General features: G+C 34.9%; 1 non-coding gene and 2 pseudogenes across 1 annotated transcript; all 3 read left to right on the top strand.

The window, feature by feature from the left end:
• LOC124027560 overlaps positions 1-63 on the top strand; it is a 119-nt pseudogene extending 56 nt beyond the window's left edge.
• A 234-nt stretch (positions 64-297) lies between these two features.
• LOC124027569 lies at positions 298-416 on the top strand. Its single transcript, XR_006837437.1, has one exon. It is a non-coding gene; the product is annotated as a 5S ribosomal RNA (ribosomal RNA).
• Positions 417-676: 260 nt separating this feature from the next.
• Positions 677-795, top strand: LOC124027577 (annotated as a pseudogene).
• The last annotated feature ends 19,438 nt before the right edge of the window (positions 796-20,233 follow it).

Below are 20,233 nucleotides of genomic sequence, written 5' to 3'. Positions count from 1 at the left end.
CAGGTTCAGGCCTGGTTAGTACTTGGATGGGAGACCGCCTGGGAATACCAGGTGCTGTAAGCTTTTTGTCAACCCTTTGTCCGTTTCTTCCCACAAGGATGAAATATGTGCCGTCGCTTTGAAATAAGGTTAGTTTGTATTTCATCCAACAATCTGTGCTACAAATTATGGCTACATTATATGCAAGTTCTTCCACTTTTTGAGTGACACAAAGATGCTTATCGACATGGTGAAAATGCAACAGCTGTTAATCACACCCACTTTGACTTTATATAGTGCACCAAGAGATATTTTCTCGCTTACGACCACACCGGCCTGAGTACGCCTGATCTCGTCTGATCTCGGAAGCTAAGCAGGTTCGGGCCTGTTTAGTACTTGGATGGGAGACCGCCTGGGAATACCAGGTGCTGTAAGCTTTTTGCCACTGTCTATTGGAATTTCAACTCTTTGTCCGTTTCTTCCCACAAGGCTGAAATATGTGCCGTCGCTTTGAAATAAGTAAGCAAGGTTAGTTTGTATTTCATCCAACAATCTGTGCTACAAATTATGGCTACATTATATGCAAATTATTGCACTTTTTGAGTGACACAAAGATGCTTATCGACATGGTGAAAATGCAACAGCTGTTAATCACACCCACTTTGACTTTATATAGTGCACCAAGAGATAGTTCCTCGCTTACGACCACACCGGCCTGAGTACGCCTGATCTCGTCTGATCTCGGAAGCTAAGCAGGTTCGGGCCTGGTTAGTCCTTGGATGGGAGACTGCCTGGGAATACAAGGTGCTGTAAGCTTTTTGAGTAAAACAGTACAGCAAAAAGAAAAATACATCCAGAGTGCATCAAACATGATTTAGAGCTTGTTTTTGGAAAAGTGTTTATTCCTGTATTTCAATGATGCAACTTGCTAGAAACTATCCACAGTGTTCATATCATCCTGAGTAAAACAGTAGAGCAAAAAGAAAAATACATCCAGAGTGCATCAAACATGATTTAGAGCTTGTTTTTGGAAAAGTGTTTATTCCTGTATTTCAATGGGGCAACCTTGCTAAAAACTGTCCACAGTGTTCATATCATCATGAGTAAAACAGTAGAGCAAAAAGAAAAATACATCCAGAGTGCATCAAACATGATTTAGAGCTTGTTTTTGGAAAAGTGTTTATTCCTGCATTTCAATGGGGCAACCTTGCTAAAAACTGTCCACAGTGTTCATATCATCCTGAGCAGAACAGTAGAGCAAAAATTTCTGCATTTCAATGAAAAATACATCCAGAGTGCATCAAAAATGATTTAGAGCTTGTTTTTGGAAAAGTGTTTATTTCTGCATTTCAATGGGGCAACCTTGCTAAAAACTGTCCACAGTGTTCATATCATCCTGAGTAAAACAGTACAGCAAAAAGCAAAAATACATCCAGAGTGCATCAAACATGATTTAGAAAAATACATCCAGAGTGCATCAAACATGATTTAGAGCTTGTTTTTGGAAAAGTGTTTATTCCTGTATTTCAATGATGCAACTTGCTAAAAACTATCCACAGTGTTCATATCATCCTGAGTAAAACAGTACAGCAAAAAGAAAAATACATCCAGAGTGCATCAAACATGATTTAGAGCTTGTTTTTGGAAAAGTGTTTATTTCTGCATTTCAATGGGGCAACCTTGCTAAAAACTGTCCACAGTGTTCATATCATCCTGAGTAAAACAGTAGAGCAAAAAGACAAATACATCCAAGGTGCATCAAACATGATTTAGAGCAAGTTTTTGGAAAAGTGTTTATTTCTGTATTTCAATGGGGCAACCTTGCCAAAAACTGTCCACAGTGTTCATATCATCCTGAGTAAAACAGTAGAGCAAAAAGAAAAATACATCCAGAGTGCATCAAACATGATTTAGAGCAAGTTTTTGGAAAAGTGTTTATTTCTGTATTTCAATGGGGCAACCTTCCTAAAAACTGTCCACAGTGGTCATATCATCATGAGTAAAACAGTAGAGCAAAAAGAAAAATACATCCAGAGTGCATCAAACATGATTTAGAGCTTGTTTTTGGAAAAGTGTTTATTCCTGTATTTCAATGATGCAACTTGCTAGAAACTATCCACAGTGTTCATATCATCCTGAGTAAAACAGTAGAGCAAAAAGAAAAATACATCCAGAGTGCATCAAACATGATTTAGAGCTTGTTTTTGGAAAAGTGTTTATTCCTGTATTTCAATGATGCAACCTTGCTAAAAACTATCCACAGTGTTCATATCATCCTGAGTAAAACAGTAGAGCAAAAAGAAAAATACATCCAGAGTGCATCAAACATGATTTAGAGCTTGTTTTTGGAAAAGTGTTTATTCCTGTATTTCAATGATGCAACTTGCTAAAAACTATCCACAGTGTTCATATCATCCTGAGTAAAACAGTAGAGCAAAAAGACAAATACATCCAAGGTGCATCAAACATGATTTAGAGCTTGTTTTTGGAAAAGTGTTTATTTCTTTATTTCAATGGGGCAACCTTCCTAAAAACTGTCCACAGTGGTCATATCATCATGAGTAAAACAGTAGAGCAAAAAGAAAAATACATCCAGAGTGCATCAAACATGATTTAGAGCTTGTTTTTGGAAAAGTATTTATTTCTGCATTTCAATGGGGCAACCTTGCCAAAAACTGTCCACAGTGTTCATATCATCCTGAGTAAAACAGTAGAGCAAAAAGAAAAATACATCCAGAGTGCATCAAACATGATTTAGAGCTTGTTTTTGGAAAAGTGTTTATTCCTGTATTTCAATGATGCAACCTTGCTAAAAACTATCCACAGTGTTCATATCATCCTGAGTAAAACAGTACAGCAAAAAGAACAATACATCCAGAGTGCATCAAACATGATTTAGAGCAAGTTTTTGGAAAAGTGTTTATTTCTGCATTTCAATGGGGCAACCTTGCTAAAAACTGTCCACAGTGTTCATATCATCCTGAGTAAAACAGTACAGCAAAAAGAAAAATACATCCAGAGTGCATCAAACATGATTTAGAGCTTGTTTTTGGAAAAGTGTTTATTTCTGCATTTCAATGGGGCAACCTTGCCAAAAACTGTCCACAGTGTTCATATCATCCTGAGTAAAACAGTAGAGCAAAAAGAAAAATACATCCAGAGTGCATCAAACATGATTTAGAGCTTGTTTTTGGAAAAGTGTTTATTCCTGTATTTCAATGATGCAACTTGCTAAAAACTATCCACAGTGTTCATATCATCCTGAGTAAAACAGTACAGCAAAAAGAACAATACATCCAGAGTGCATCAAACATGATTTAGAGCAAGTTTTTGGAAAAGTGTTTATTCCTGTATTTCAATGGGGCAACCTTGCTAAAAACTGTCCACAGTGTTCATATCATCATGAGTAAAACAGTAGAGCAAAAAGAAAAATACATCCAGAGTGCATCAAACATGAGTTAGAGCAAGTTTTTGGAAAAGTGTTTATTTCTGTATTTCAATGGGGCAACCTTGCTAAAAACTGTCCACAGTTTTCATATCATCCTGAGTAAAACAGTAGAGCAAAAAGAAAAATACATCCAGAGTGCATCAAACATGATTTAGAGCTTGTTTTTGGAAAAGTGTTTATTCCTGCATTTCAATGGGGCAACCTTGCTAAAAACTGTCCACAGTGTTCATATCATCCTGAGCAGAACAGTAGAGCAAAAAGAAAAATACATCCAGAGTGCATCAAAAATGATTTAGAGCTTGTTTTTGGAAAAGTGTTTATTTCTGCATTTCAATGGGGCAACCTTGCTAAAAACTGTCCACAGTGTTCATATCATCCTGAGTAAAACAGTACAGCAAAAAGAAAAATACATCCAGAGTGCATCAAACATGATTTAGAGCAAGTTTTTGGAAAAGTGTTTATTTCTGTATTTCAATGGGGCAACCTTGCCAAAAACTGTCCACAGTGTTCATATCATCATGAGTAAAACAGTAGAGCAAAAAGAAAAATACATCCAGAGTGCATCAAACATGATTTAGAGCTTGTTTTTGGAAAAGTGTTTATTCCTGTATTTCAATGATGCAACTTGCTAAAAACTATCCACAGTGTTCATATCATCCTGAGTAAAACAGTACAGCAAAAAGAAAAATACATCCAGAGTGCATCAAACATGATTTAGAGCTTGTTTTTGGAAAAGTGTTTATTTCTGCATTTCAATGGGGCAACCTTGCTAAAAACTGTCCACAGTGTTCATATCATCCTGAGTAAAACAGTAGAGCAAAAAGACAAATACATCCAAGGTGCATCAAACATGATTTAGAGCAAGTTTTTGGAAAAGTGTTTATTTCTGTATTTCAATGGGGCAACCTTGCCAAAAACTGTCCACAGTGTTCATATCATCCTGAGTAAAACAGTAGAGCAAAAAGAAAAATACATCCAGAGTGCATCAAACATGATTTAGAGCAAGTTTTTGGAAAAGTGTTTATTTCTGTATTTCAATGGGGCAACCTTCCTAAAAACTGTCCACAGTGGTCATATCATCATGAGTAAAACAGTAGAGCAAAAAGAAAAATACATCCAGAGTGCATCAAACATGATTTAGAGCTTGTTTTTGGAAAAGTGTTTATTTCTGCATTTCAATGGGGCAACCTTGCCAAAAACTGTCCACAGTGTTCATATCATCCTGAGTAAAACAGTAGAGCAAAAAGAAAAATACATCCAGAGTGCATCAAACATGATTTAGAGCTTGTTTTTGGAAAAGTGTTTATTCCTGTATTTCAATGATGCAACCTTGCTAAAAACTATCCACAGTGTTCATATCATCCTGAGTAAAACAGTACAGCAAAAAGAACAATACATCCAGAGTGCATCAAACATGATTTAGAGCAAGTTTTTGGAAAAGTGTTTATTTCTGCATTTCAATGGGGCAACCTTGCTAAAAACTGTCCACAGTGTTCATATCATCCTACATCCAGAGTGCTCATATCATCCTGAGTAAAACAGTACAGCAAAAAGAAAAATACATCCAGAGTGCATCAAACATGATTTAGAGCTTGTTTTTGGAAAAGTGTTTATTTCTGCATTTCAATGGGGCAACCTTGCCAAAAACTGTCCACAGTGTTCATATCATCCTGAGTAAAACAGTAGAGCAAAAAGAAAAATACATCCAGAGTGCATCAAACATGATTTAGAGCTTGTTTTTGGAAAAGTGTTTATTCCTGTATTTCAATGATGCAACTTGCTAAAAACTATCCACAGTGTTCATATCATCCTGAGTAAAACAGTAGAGCAAAAAGAACAATACATCCAGAGTGCATCAAACATGATTTAGAGCAAGTTTTTGGAAAAGTGTTTATTCCTGTATTTCAATGGGGCAACCTTGCTAAAAACTGTCCACAGTGTTCATATCATCATGAGTAAAACAGTAGAGCAAAAAAAAAATACATCCAGAGTGCATCAAACATGAGTTAGAGCAAGTTTTTGGAAAAGTGTTTATTTCTGTATTTCAATGGGGCAACCTTGCTAAAAACTGTCCACAGTTTTCATATCATCCTGAGTAAAACAGTAGAGCAAAAAGAAAAATACATCCAGAGTGCATCAAACATGATTTAGAGCTTGTTTTTGGAAAAGTGTTTATTCCTGCATTTCAATGGGGCAACCTTGCTAAAAACTGTCCACAGTGTTCATATCATCCTGAGTAAAACAGTAGAGCAAAAAGAAAATACATCCAGAGTGCATCAAACATGATTTAGAGCTTGTTTTTGGAAAAGTGTTTATTTCTGCATTTCAATGGGGCAACCTTGCCAAAAACTGTCCACAGTGTTCATATCATCCTGAGTAAAACAGTAGAGCAAAAAGAAAAATACATCCAGAGTGCATCAAACATGATTTAGAGCTTGTTTTTGGAAAAGTGTTTATTCCTGTATTTCAATGATGCAACTTGCTAAAAACTATCCACAGTGTTCATATCATCCTGAGTAAAACAGTACAGCAAAAAGAACAATACATCCAGAGTGCATCAAACATGATTTAGAGCAAGTTTTTGGAAAAGTGTTTATTTCTGCATTTCAATGGGGCAACCTTGCTAAAAACTGTCCACAGTGTTCATATCATCCTGAGTAAAACAGTACAGCAAAAAGAAAAATACATCCAGAGTGCATCAAACATGATTTAGAGCTTGTTTTTGGAAAAGTGTTTATTCCTGTATTTCAATGATGCAACTTGCTAAAAACTATCCACAGTGTTCATATCATCCTGAGTAAAACAGTAGAGCAAAAAGACAAATACATCCAAGGTGCATCAAACATGATTTAGAGCTTGTTTTTGGAAAAGTGTTTATTTCTGTATTTCAATGGGGCAACCTTCCTAAAAACTGTCCACAGTGGTCATATCATCATGAGTAAAACAGTAGAGCAAAAAGAAAAATACATCCAGAGTGCATCAAACATGATTTAGAGCTTGTTTTTGGAAAAGTGTTTATTCCTGTATTTCAATGATGCAACTTGCTAGAAACTATCCACAGTGTTCATATCATCCTGAGTAAAACAGTAGAGCAAAAAGAAAATACATCCAGAGTGCATCAAACATGATTTAGAGCTTGTTTTTGGAAAAGTGTTTATTTCTGCATTTCAATGGGGCAACCTTGCCAAAAACTGTCCACAGTGTTCATATCATCCTGAGTAAAACAGTAGAGCAAAAAGAAAAATACATCCAGAGTGCATCAAACATGATTTAGAGCTTGTTTTTGGAAAAGTGTTTATTCCTGTATTTCAATGATGCAACTTGCTAAAAACTATCCACAGTGTTCATATCATCCTGAGTAAAACAGTACAGCAAAAAGAACAATACATCCAGAGTGCATCAAACATGATTTAGAGCAAGTTTTTGGAAAAGTGTTTATTTCTGCATTTCAATGGGGCAACCTTGCTAAAAACTGTCCACAGTGTTCATATCATCATGAGTAAAACAGTAGAGCAAAAAGAAAAATACATCCAGAGTGCATCAAACATGATTTAGAGCTTGTTTTTGGAAAAGTGTTTATTCCTGTATTTCAATGGGGCAACCTTGCTAAAAACTGTCCACAGTGTTCATATCATCCTGAGTAAAACAGTAGAGCAAAAAGAAAAATACATCCAGAGTGCATCAAACATGAGTTAGAGCAAGTTTTTGGAAAAGTGTTTATTTCTGTATTTCAATGGGGCAACCTTGCTAAAAACTGTCCACAGTTTTCATATCATCCTGAGTAAAACAGTACAGCAAAAAGAAAAATACATCCAGAGTGCATCAAAAATGATTTAGAGCTTGTTTTTGGAAAAGTGTTTATTTCTGCATTTCAATGGGGCAACCTTGCTAAAAACTGTCCACAGTGTTCATATCATCCTGAGCAGAACAGTAGAGCAAAAAGAAAAATACATCCAGAGTGCATCAAACATGATTTAGAGCTTGTTTTTGGAAAAGTGTTTATTCCTGTATTTCAATGATGCAACTTGCTAAAAATTATCCACAGTGTTCATATCATCATGAGTAAAACAGTAGAGCAAAAAGAAAAATACATCCAGAGTGCATCAAACATGATTTAGAGCAAGTTTTTGGAAAAGTGTTTATTTCTGCATTTCAATGGGGCAACCTTGCTAAAAACTGTCCACATTGTTCATATCAGCATGAGTAAAACAGTAGAGCAAAAAGAAAAATACATCCAGAGTGCATCAAACATGATTTAGAGCAAGTTTTTGGAAAAGTGTTTATTTCTGCATTTCAATGGGGCAACCTTGCTAAAAACTGTCCACAGTGTTCATATCATCATGAGTAAAACAGTAGAGCAAAAAGAAAAATACATCCAGAGTGCATCAAACATGATTTAGAGCTTGTTTTTGGAAAAGTGTTTATTCCTGTATTTCAATGATGCAACTTGCTAAAAACTATCCACAGTGTTCATATCATCCTGAGTAAAACAGTACAGCAAAAAGAAAAATACATCCAGAGTGCATCAAACATGATTTAGAGCTTGTTTTTGGAAAAGTGTTTATTTCTGCATTTCAATGGGGCAACCTTGCTAAAAACTGTCCACAGTGTTCATATCATCCTGAGTAAAACAGTAGAGCAAAAAGACAAATACATCCAAGGTGCATCAAACATGATTTAGAGCAAGTTTTTGGAAAAGTGTTTATTTCTGTATTTCAATGGGGCAACCTTGCCAAAAACTGTCCACAGTGTTCATATCATCCTGAGTAAAACAGTAGAGCAAAAAGAAAAATACATCCAGAGTGCATCAAACATGATTTAGAGCAAGTTTTTGGAAAAGTGTTTATTTCTGTATTTCAATGGGGCAACCTTCCTAAAAACTGTCCACAGTGGTCATATCATCATGAGTAAAACAGTAGAGCAAAAAGAAAAATACATCCAGAGTGCATCAAACATGATTTAGAGCTTGTTTTTGGAAAAGTGTTTATTCCTGTATTTCAATGATGCAACTTGCTAAAAACTATCCACAGTGTTCATATCATCCTGAGTAAAACAGTAGAGCAAAAAGACAAATACATCCAAGGTGCATCAAACATGATTTAGAGCTTGTTTTTGGAAAAGTGTTTATTTCTGTATTTCAATGGGGCAACCTTCCTAAAAACTGTCCACAGTGGTCATATCATCATGAGTAAAACAGTAGAGCAAAAAGAAAAATACATCCAGAGTGCATCAAACATGATTTAGAGCTTGTTTTTGGAAAAGTGTTTATTCCTGTATTTCAATGATGCAACTTGCTAAAAACTATCCACAGTGTTCATATCATCCTGAGTAAAACAGTAGAGCAAAAAGAAAATACATCCAGAGTGCATCAAACATGATTTAGAGCTTGTTTTTGGAAAAGTGTTTATTTCTGCATTTCAATGGGGCAACCTTGCCAAAAACTGTCCACAGTGTTCATATCATCCTGAGTAAAACAGTAGAGCAAAAAGAAAAATACATCCAGAGTGCATCAAACATGATTTAGAGCTTGTTTTGGAAAAGTGTTTATTCCTGTATTTCAATGATGCAACTTGCTAAAAACTATCCACAGTGTTCATATCATCCTGAGTAAAACAGTACAGCAAAAAGAACAATACATCCAGAGTGCATCAAACATGATTTAGAGCAAGTTTTTGGAAAAGTGTTTATTTCTGCATTTCAATGGGGCAACCTTGCTAAAAACTGTCCACAGTGTTCATATCATCATGAGTAAAACAGTAGAGCAAAAAGAAAAATACATCCAGAGTGCATCAAACATGATTTAGAGCTTGTTTTTGGAAAAGTGTTTATTCCTGTATTTCAATGGGGCAACCTTGCTAAAAACTGTCCACAGTGTTCATATCATCATGAGTAAAACAGTAGAGCAAAAAGAAAAATACATCCAGAGTGCATCAAACATGAGTTAGAGCAAGTTTTTGGAAAAGTGTTTATTTCTGTATTTCAATGGGGCAACCTTGCTAAAAACTGTCCACAGTTTTCATATCATCCTGAGTAAAACAGTACAGCAAAAAGAAAAATACATCCAGAGTGCATCAAAAATGATTTAGAGCTTGTTTTTGGAAAAGTGTTTATTTCTGCATTTCAATGGGGCAACCTTGCTAAAAACTGTCCACAGTGTTCATATCATCCTGAGCAGAACAGTAGAGCAAAAAGAAAAATACATCCAGAGTGCATCAAACATGATTTAGAGCTTGTTTTTGGAAAAGTGTTTATTCCTGTATTTCAATGATGCAACTTGCTAAAAATTATCCACAGTGTTCATATCATCATGAGTAAAACAGTAGAGCAAAAAAAAATACATCCAGAGTGCATCAAACATGATTTAGAGCAAGTTTTTGGAAAAGTGTTTATTTCTGCATTTCAATGGGGCAACCTTGCTAAAAACTGTCCACATTGTTCATATCAGCATGAGTAAAACAGTAGAGCAAAAAGAAAAATACATCCAGAGTGCATCAAACATGATTTAGAGCAAGTTTTTGGAAAAGTGTTTATTTCTGCATTTCAATGGGGCAACCTTGCTAAAAACTGTCCACAGTGTTCATATCATCATGAGTAAAACAGTAGAGCAAAAAGAAAAATACATCCAGAGTGCATCAAACATGATTTAGAGCTTGTTTTTGGAAAAGTGTTTATTCCTGTATTTCAATGGGGCAACCTTGCTAAAAACTGTCCACAGTGTTCATATCATCATGAGTAAAACAGTAGAGCAAAAAGAAAAATACATCCAGAGTGCATCAAACATGATTTAGAGCTTGTTTTTGGAAAAGTGTTTATTCCTGTATTTCAATGATGCAACTTGCTAAAAACTATCCACAGTGTTCATATCATCCTGAGTAAAACAGTACAGCAAAAAGAAAAATACATCCAGAGTGCATCAAACATGATTTAGAGCTTGTTTTTGGAAAAGTGTTTATTTCTGCATTTCAATGGGGCAACCTTGCTAAAAACTGTCCACAGTGTTCATATCATCCTGAGTAAAACAGTAGAGCAAAAAGAAAAATACATCCAGAGTGCATCAAACATGATTTAGAGCAAGTTTTTGGAAAAGTGTTTATTTCTGCATTTCAATGGGGCAACCTTGCTAAAAACTGTCCACAGTGTTCATATCATCATGAGTAAAACAGTAGAGCAAAAAGAAAAATACATCCAGAGTGCATCAAACATGATTTAGAGCTTGTTTTTGGAAAAGTGTTTATTTCTGTATTTCAATGGGGCAACCTTGCTAAAAACTGTCCACAGTGTTCATATCATCATGAGTAAAACAGTAGAGCAAAAAGAAAAATACATCCAGAGTGCATCAAACATGATTTAGAGCTTGTTTTTGGAAAAGTGTTTATTCCTGTATTTCAATGATGCAACTTGCTAAAAACTATCCACAGTGTTCATATCATCCTGAGTAAAACAGTACAGCAAAAAGAAAAATACATCCAGAGTGCATCAAACATGATTTAGAGCTTGTTTTTGGAAAAGTGTTTATTTCTGCATTTCAATGGGGCAACCTTGCTAAAAACTGTCCACAGTGTTCATATCATCCTGAGTAAAACAGTAGAGCAAAAAGAAAATACATCCAGAGTGCATCAAACATGATTTAGAGCAAGTTTTTGGAAAAGTGTTTATTTCTGTATTTCAATGGGGCAACCTTGCCAAAAACTGTCCACAGTGTTCATATCATCCTGAGTAAAACAGTAGAGCAAAAAGAAAAATACATCCAGAGTGCATCAAACATGATTTAGAGCAAGTTTTTGGAAAAGTGTTTATTTCTGTATTTCAATGGGGCAACCTTGCTAAAAACTGTCCACAGTGTTCATATCATCATGAGTAAAACAGTAGAGCAAAAAGAAAAATACATCCAGAGTGCATCAAACATGATTTAGAGCAAGTTTTTGGAAAAGTGTTTATTTCTGTATTTCAATGGGGCAACCTTGCTAAAAACTGTCCACAGTGTTCATATCATCCTGAGTAAAACAGTAGAGCAAAAAGAAAATACATCCAGAGTGCATCAAACATGATTTAGAGCAAGTTTTTGGAAAAGTGTTTATTTCTGTATTTCAATGGGGCAACCTTGCTAAAAACTGTCCACAGTGTTCATATCATCATGAGTAAAACAGTAGAGCAAAAAGAAAAATACATCCAGAGTGCATCAAACATGATTTAGAGCTTGTTTTTGGAAAAGTGTTTATTCCTGTATTTCAATGATGCAACTTGCTAGAAACTATCCACAGTGTTCATATCATCCTGAGTAAAACAGTAGAGCAAAAAGAAAATACATCCAGAGTGCATCAAACATGATTTAGAGCTTGTTTTTGGAAAAGTGTTTATTTCTGCATTTCAATGGGGCAACCTTGCCAAAAACTGTCCACAGTGTTCATATCATCCTGAGTAAAACAGTAGAGCAAAAAGAAAAATACATCCAGAGTGCATCAAACATGATTTAGAGCTTGTTTTTGGAAAAGTGTTTATTCCTGTATTTCAATGATGCAACTTGCTAAAAACTATCCACAGTGTTCATATCATCCTGAGTAAAACAGTACAGCAAAAAGAAAATACATCCAGAGTGCATCAAACATGATTTAGAGCAAGTTTTTGGAAAAGTGTTTATTTCTGCATTTCAATGGGGCAACCTTGCCAAAAACTGTCCACAGTGTTCATATCATCCTGAGTAAAACAGTAGAGCAAAAAAAAAATACATCCAGAGTGCATCAAACATGATTTAGAGCTTGTTTTTGGAAAAGTGTTTATTCCTGTATTTCAATGATGCAACTTGCTAAAAACTATCCACAGTGTTCATATCATCCTGAGTAAAACAGTACAGCAAAAAGAACAATACATCCAGAGTGCATCAAACATGATTTAGAGCAAGTTTTTGGAAAAGTGTTTATTTCTGCATTTCAATGGGGCAACCTTGCTAAAAACTGTCCACAGTGTTCATATCATCCTGAGTAAAACAGTACAGCAAAAAGAAAAATACATCCAGAGTGCATCAAACATGATTTAGAGCTTGTTTTTGGAAAAGTGTTTATTCCTGTATTTCAATGATGCAACTTGCTAAAAACTATCCACAGTGTTCATATCATCCTGAGTAAAACAGTAGAGCAAAAAGAAAATACATCCAGAGTGCATCAAACATGATTTAGAGCTTGTTTTTGGAAAAGTGTTTATTTCTGTATTTCAATGGGGCAACCTTGCTAAAAACTGTCCACAGTGGTCATATCATCATGAGTAAAACAGTAGAGCAAAAAGAAAAATACATCCAGAGTGCATCAAACATGATTTAGAGCTTGTTTTTGGAAAAGTGTTTATTCCTGTATTTCAATGATGCAACTTGCTAAAACTATCCACAGTGTTCATATCATCCTGAGTAAAACAGTAGAGCAAAAAGAAAAATACATCCAGAGTGCATCAAACATGAGCAAGTTTTTGGAAAAGTGTTTATTTCTGCATTTCAATGGGGCAACCTTGCCAAAAACTGTCCACAGTGTTCATATCATCCTGAGTAAAACAGTAGAGCAAAAAGAAAAATACATCCAGAGTGCATCAAACATGATTTAGAGCTTGTTTTTGGAAAAGTGTTTATTCCTGTATTTCAATGATGCAACTTGCTAAAAACTATCCACAGTGTTCATATCATCCTGAGTAAAACAGTACAGCAAAAAGAACAATACATCCAGAGTGCATCAAACATGATTTAGAGCAAGTTTTTGGAAAAGTGTTTATTTCTGCATTTCAATGGGGCAACCTTGCTAAAAACTGTCCACAGTGTTCATATCATCATGAGTAAAACAGTAGAGCAAAAAGAAAAATACATCCAGAGTGCATCAAACATGATTTAGAGCTTGTTTTTGGAAAAGTGTTTATTCCTGTATTTCAATGATGCAACTTGCTAAAAACTATCCACAGTGTTCATATCATCCTGAGTAAAACAGTAGAGCAAAAAGAAAAATACATCCAGAGTGCATCAAACATGATTTAGAGCAAGTTTTTGGAAAAGTGTTTATTTCTGTATTTCAATGGGGCAACCTTGCCAAAAACTGTCCACAGTGTTCATATCATCCTGAGTAAAACAGTAGAGCAAAAAGAAAAATACATCCAGAGTGCATCAAACATGATTTAGAGCAAGTTTTTGGAAAAGTGTTTATTTCTGTATTTCAATGGGGCAACCTTGCTAAAAACTGTCCACAGTGTTCATATCATCCTGAGTAAAACAGTAGAGCAAAAAGAAAAATACATCCAGAGTGCATCAAACATGATTTAGAGCTTGTTTTTGGAAAAGTGTTTATTCCTGTATTTCAATGATGCAACTTGCTAAAAACTATCCACAGTGTTCATATCATCCTGAGTAAAACAGTAGAGCAAAAAGAAAATACATCCAGAGTGCATCAAACATGATTTAGAGCAAGTTTTTGGAAAAGTGTTTATTTCTGCATTTCAATGGGGCAACCTTGCTAAAAAACTGTCCACAGTGTTCATATCATCCTGAGTAAAACAGTAGAGCAAAAAGAAAAATACATCCAGAGTGCATCAAACATGATTTAGAGCTTGTTTTTGGAAAAGTGTTTATTCCTGTATTTCAATGATGCAACTTGCTAAAAACTATCCACAGTGTTCATATCATCCTGAGTAAAACAGTAAGCAAAAAGAAAATACATCCAGAGTGCATCAAACATGATTTAGAGCTTGTTTTTGGAAAAGTGTTTATTTCTGCATTTCAATGGGGCAACCTTGCTAAAAACTGTCCACAGTGTTCATATCATCCTGAGTAAAACAGTACAGCAAAAAGAAAAATACATCCAGAGTGCATCAAACATGATTTAGAGCTTGTTTTTGGAAAAGTGTTTATTCCTGTATTTCAATGATGCAACTTGCTAAAAACTATCCACAGTGTTCATATCATCCTGAGTAAAACAGTACAGCAAAAAGAAAAATACATCCAGAGTGCATCAAACATGATTTAGAGCAAGTTTTTGGAAAAGTGTTTATTTCTGCATTTCAATGGGGCAACCTTGCTAAAAACTGTCCACAGTGTTCATATCATCCTGAGTAAAACAGTAGAGCAAAAAGAAAAATACATCCAGAGTGCATCAAACATGATTTAGAGCTTGTTTTTGGAAAAGTGTTTATTCCTGTATTTCAATGATGCAACTTGCTAAAAACTATCCACAGTGTTCATATCATCCTGAGTAAAACAGTAGAGCAAAAAGAAAATACATCCAGAGTGCATCAAACATGATTTAGAGCTTGTTTTTGGAAAAGTGTTTATTTCTGTATTTCAATGGGGCAACCTTGCCAAAAACTGTCCACAGTGTTCATATCATCCTGAGTAAAACAGTAGAGCAAAAAGAAAAATACATCCAGAGTGCATCAAACATGATTTAGAGCTTGTTTTTGGAAAAGTGTTTATTCCTGTATTTCAATGATGCAACTTGCTAGAAACTATCCACAGTGTTCATATCATCCTGAGTAAAACAGTAGAGCAAAAAGAAAATACATCCAGAGTGCATCAAACATGATTTAGAGCTTGTTTTTGGAAAAGTGTTTATTTCTGCATTTCAATGGGGCAACCTTGCCAAAAACTGTCCACAGTGTTCATATCATCCTGAGTAAAACAGTAGAGCAAAAAGAAAAATACATCCAGAGTGCATCAAACATGATTTAGAGCTTGTTTTTGGAAAAGTGTTTATTCCTGTATTTCAATGGGGCAACCTTCCTAAAAACTATCCACAGTGGTCATATCATCATGAGTAAAACAGTACAGCAAAAAGAACAATACATCCAGAGTGCATCAAACATGATTTAGAGCAAGTTTTTGGAAAAGTGTTTATTCCTGTATTTCAATGATGCAACTTGCTAGAAACTATCCACAGTGTTCATATCATCCTGAGTAAAACAGTAGAGCAAAAAGAAAAATACATCCAGAGTGCATCAAACATGATTTAGAGCTTGTTTTTGGAAAAGTGTTTATTTCTGCATTTCATGGGGCAACCTTGCCAAAAACTGTCCACAGTGTTCATATCATCCTGAGTAAAACAGTAGAGCAAAAAGAAAAATACATCCAGAGTGCATCAAACATGATTTAGAGCTTGTTTTTGGAAAAGTGTTTATTCCTGTATTTCAATGATGCAACTTGCTAAAAACTATCCACAGTGTTCATATCATCCTGAGTAAAACAGTAAGCAAAAAGAACAATACATCCAGAGTGCATCAAACATGATTTAGAGCTTGTTTTTGGAAAAGTGTTTATTTCTGCATTTCAATGGGGCAACCTTGCCAAAAACTGTCCACAGTGTTCATATCATCCTGAGTAAAACAGTAGAGCAAAAAGAAAAATACATCCAGAGTGCATCAAACATGATTTAGAGCTTGTTTTTGGAAAAGTGTTTATTCCTGTATTTCAATGATGCAACTTGCTAAAAACTATCCACAGTGTTCATATCATCCTGAGTAAAACAGTACAGCAAAAAGAAAATACATCCAGAGTGCATCAAACATGATTTAGAGCAAGTTTTTGAAAAGTGTTTATTTCTGCATTTCAATGGGGCAACCTTGCTAAAAACTGTCCACAGTGTTCATATCATCATGAGTAAAACAGTAGAGCAAAAAGAAAAATACATCCAGAGTGCATCAAACATGATTTAGAGCTTGTTTTTGGAAAAGTGTTTATTCCTGTATTTCAATGATGCAACTTGCTAAAAACTGTCCACAGTGTTCATATCATCCTGAGTAAAACAGTAGAGCAAAAAGAAAAATACATCCAGAGTGCATCAAACATGATTTAGAGCAAGTTTTTGGAAAAGTGTTTATTTCTGTATTTCAATGGGGCAACCTTGCTAAAAACTGTCCACAGTGTTCATATCATCCTGAGTAAAACAGTACAGCAAAAAGAAAAATACATCCAGAGTGCATCAAACATGATTTAGAGCTTGTTTTTGGAAAAGTGTTTATTTCTGCATTTCAATGGGGCAACCTTGCTAAAAACTGTCCACAGTGTTCATATCATCCTGAGGCAAAACAGTAGAGCAAAAAGAAAAATACATCCAGAGTGCATCAAACATGATTTAGAGCTTGTTTTTGGAAAAGTGTTTATTCCTGTATTTCAATGATGCAACTTGCTAAAAACTATCCACAGTGTTCATATCATCCTGAGTAAAACAGTAGAGCAAAAAGAAAAATACATCCAGAGTGCATCAAACATGATTTAGAGCAAGTTTTTGGAAAAGTGTTTATTTCTGTATTTCAATGGGGCAACCTTGCCAAAAACTGTCCACAGTGTTCATATCATCCTGAGTAAAACAGTAGAGCAAAAAGAAAAATACATCCAGAGTGCATCAAACATGATTTAGAGCAAGTTTTTGGAAAAGTGTTTATTTCTGCATTTCAATGGGGCAACCTTGCTAAAAACTGTCCACAGTGTTCATATCATCATGAGTAAAACAGTAGAGCAAAAAGAAAAATACATCCAGAGTGCATCAAACATGATTTAGAGCTTGTTTTTGGAAAAGTGTTTATTCCTGATTTAGAGCTTGTTTTTGGAAAAGTGTTTATTCCTGTATTTCAATGGGGCAACCTTGCTAAAAACTGTCCACAGTGTTCATATCATCCTGAGTAAAACAGTAGAGCAAAAAGAAAAATACATCCAGAGTGCATCAAACATGATTTAGAGCTTGTTTTTGGAAAAGTGTTTATTCCTGTATTTCAATGATGCAACTTGCTAAAAACTATCCACAGTGTTCATATCATCCTGAGTAAAACAGTAGAGCAAAAAGAAAAATACATCCAGAGTGCATCAAACATGATTTAGAGCTTGTTTTTGGAAAAGTGTTTATTTCTGCATTTCAATGGGGCAACCTTGCTAAAAACTGTCCACAGTGTTCATATCATCCTGAGTAAAACAGTAGAGCAAAAAGAAAAATACATCCAGAGTGCATCAAACATGATTTAGAGCAAGTTTTTGGAAAAGTGTTTATTTCTGTATTTCAATGGGGCAACCTTGCTAAAAACTGTCCACAGTGTTCATATCATCCTGAGCAGAACAAGTAGAGCAAAAAGAAAAATACATCCAGAGTGCATCAAACATGATTTAGAGCTTGTTTTTGGAAAAGTGTTTATTTCTGTATTTCAATGGGGCAACCTTGCTAAAAACTGTCCACAGTGTTCATATCATCATGAGTAAAACAGTAGAGCAAAAAGAAAAATACATCCAGAGTGCATCAAACATGATTTAGAGCTTGTTTTTGGAAAAGTGTTTATTCCTGTATTTCAATGATGCAACTTGCTAAAAACTATCCACAGTGTTCATATCATCCTGAGTAAAACAGTAGCAAAAAGAAAAATACATCCAGAGTGCATCAAACATGATTTAGAGCTTGTTTTTGGAAAAGTGTTTATTTCTGTATTTCAATGGGGCAACCTTGCTAAAAACTGTCCACAGTGTTCATATCATCCTGAGTAAAACAGTAGAGCAAAAAGAAAAATACATCCAGAGTGCATCAAACATGATTTAGCATATTTTGAAAAGTTTTGGAAAAGTGTTTATTTCTGTATTTCAATGGGGCAACCTTGCTAAAAACTGTCCACAGTGTTCATATCATCCTGAGTAAAACAGTAGAGCAAAAAAAAAAAATACATCCAGAGTGCATCAAACATGATTTAGAGCAAGTTTTTGGAAAAGTGTTTATTTCTGTATTTCAATGGGGCAACCTTGCTAAAAACTGTCCACAGTGTTCATATCATCATGAGTAAAACAGTAGAGCAAAAAGAAAAATACATCCAGAGTGCATCAAACATGATTTAGAGCTTGTTTTTGGAAAAGTGTTTATTCCTGTATTTCAATGATGCAACTTGCTAAAAACTATCCACAGTGTTCATATCATCCTGAGTAAAACAGTAGAGCAAAAAGAAAAATACATCCAGAGTGCATCAAACATGATTTAGAGCAAGTTTTTGGAAAAGTGTTTATTTCTGCATTTCAATGGGGCAACCTTGCCAAAAACTGTCCACAGTGTTCATATCATCCTGAGTAAAACAGTAGAGCAAAAAGAAAAATACATCCAGAGTGCATCAAACATGATTTAGAGCAAGTTTTTGGAAAAGTGTTTATTTCTGTATTTCAATGGGGCAACCTTTTGTCCACAGTGTTCATATCATCCTGAGTAAAACAGTAGAGCAAAAAGAAAAATACATCCAGAGTGCATCAAACATGATTTAGAGCTTGTTTTTGGAAAAGTGTTTATTCCTGTATTTCAATGATGCAACTTGCTAAAACTATCCACAGTGTTCATATCATCCTGAGTAAAACAGTAGAGCAAAAAGAAAATACATCCAGAGTGCATCAAACATGATTTAGAGCTTGTTTTTGGAAAAGTGTTTATTTCTGCATTTCAATGGGGCAACCTTGCTAAAAACTGTCCACAGTGTTCATATCATCCTGAGTAAAACAGTAGAGCAAAAAGAAAAATACATCCAGAGTGCATCAAACATGATTTAGAGCTTTTTTTGGAAAGCTTGTTTTTGGAAAAGTTATTCCTGTATTTCAATGATGCAACTTGCTAAAAACTATCCACAGTGTTCATATCATCCTGAGTAAAACAGTACAGCAAAAAGAAAAATACATCCAGAGTGCATCAAACATGATTTAGAGCAAGTTTTTGGAAAAGTGTTTATTTCTGCATTTCAATGGGGCAACCTTGCTAAAAACTGTCCACAGTGTTCATATCATCCTGAGTAAAACAGTAGAGCAAAAAGAAAAATACATCCAGAGTGCATCAAACATGATTTAGGGCTTTTTGTTTTTGGAAAAGTGTTTATTCCTGTATTTCAATGATGCAACTTGCTAAAAACTGTCCACAGTGTTCATATCATCCTGAGTAAAACAGTAGAGCAAAAAGAAAAATACATCCAGAGTGCATCAAACATGATTTAGAGCTTGTTTTTGGAAAAGTGTTTATTTCTGTATTTCAATGGGGCAACCTTGCTAAAAACTGTCCACAGTGTTCATATCATCATGAGTAAAACAGTAGAGCAAAAAGAAAAATACATCCAGAGTGCATCAAACATGATTTAGAGCTTGTTTTTGGAAAAGTGTTTATTCCTGTATTTCAATGATGCAACTTGCTAGAAACTATCCACAGTGTTCATATCATCCTGAGTAAAACAGTTACATCCAGAGTGCATCAAACATGATTTAGAGCTTGTTTTTGGAAAAGTGTTTATTTCTGCATTTCAATGGGGCAACCTTGCTAAAAACTGTCCACAGTGTTCATATCATCCTGAGTAAAACAGTAGAGCAAAAAGAAAAATACATCCAGAGTGCATCAAACATGATTTAGAGCTTGTTTTTGGAAAAGTGTTTATTCCTGTATTTCAATGATGCAACTTGCTAAAAACTGTCCACAGTGTTCATATCATCCTGAGTAAAACAGTAGAGCAAAAAGAAAAATACATCCAGAGTGCATCAAACATGAGCAAGTTTTTGGAAAAGTGTTTATTTCTGCATTTCAATGGGGCAACCTTGCCAAAAACTGTCCACAGTGTTCATATCATCCTGAGTAAAACAGTAGAGCAAAAAGAAAAATACATCCAGAGTGCATCAAACATGATTTAGAGCTTGTTTTTGGAAAAGTGTTTATTCCTGTATTTCAATGATGCAACTTGCTAAAAACTATCCACAGTGTTCATATCATCCTGAGTAAAACAGTACAGCAAAAAGAACAATACATCCAGAGTGCATCAAACATGATTTAGAGCAAGTTTTTGGAAAAGTGTTTATTTCTG

The sequence above is a fragment of the Oncorhynchus gorbuscha genome, unplaced genomic scaffold (assembly GCF_021184085.1).
Source record: "Oncorhynchus gorbuscha isolate QuinsamMale2020 ecotype Even-year unplaced genomic scaffold, OgorEven_v1.0 Un_scaffold_3353, whole genome shotgun sequence".
Taxonomy (NCBI): Eukaryota; Metazoa; Chordata; class Actinopteri; order Salmoniformes; family Salmonidae; genus Oncorhynchus; species Oncorhynchus gorbuscha.
This window is presented reverse-complemented; position numbering and strand designations above follow the sequence as displayed.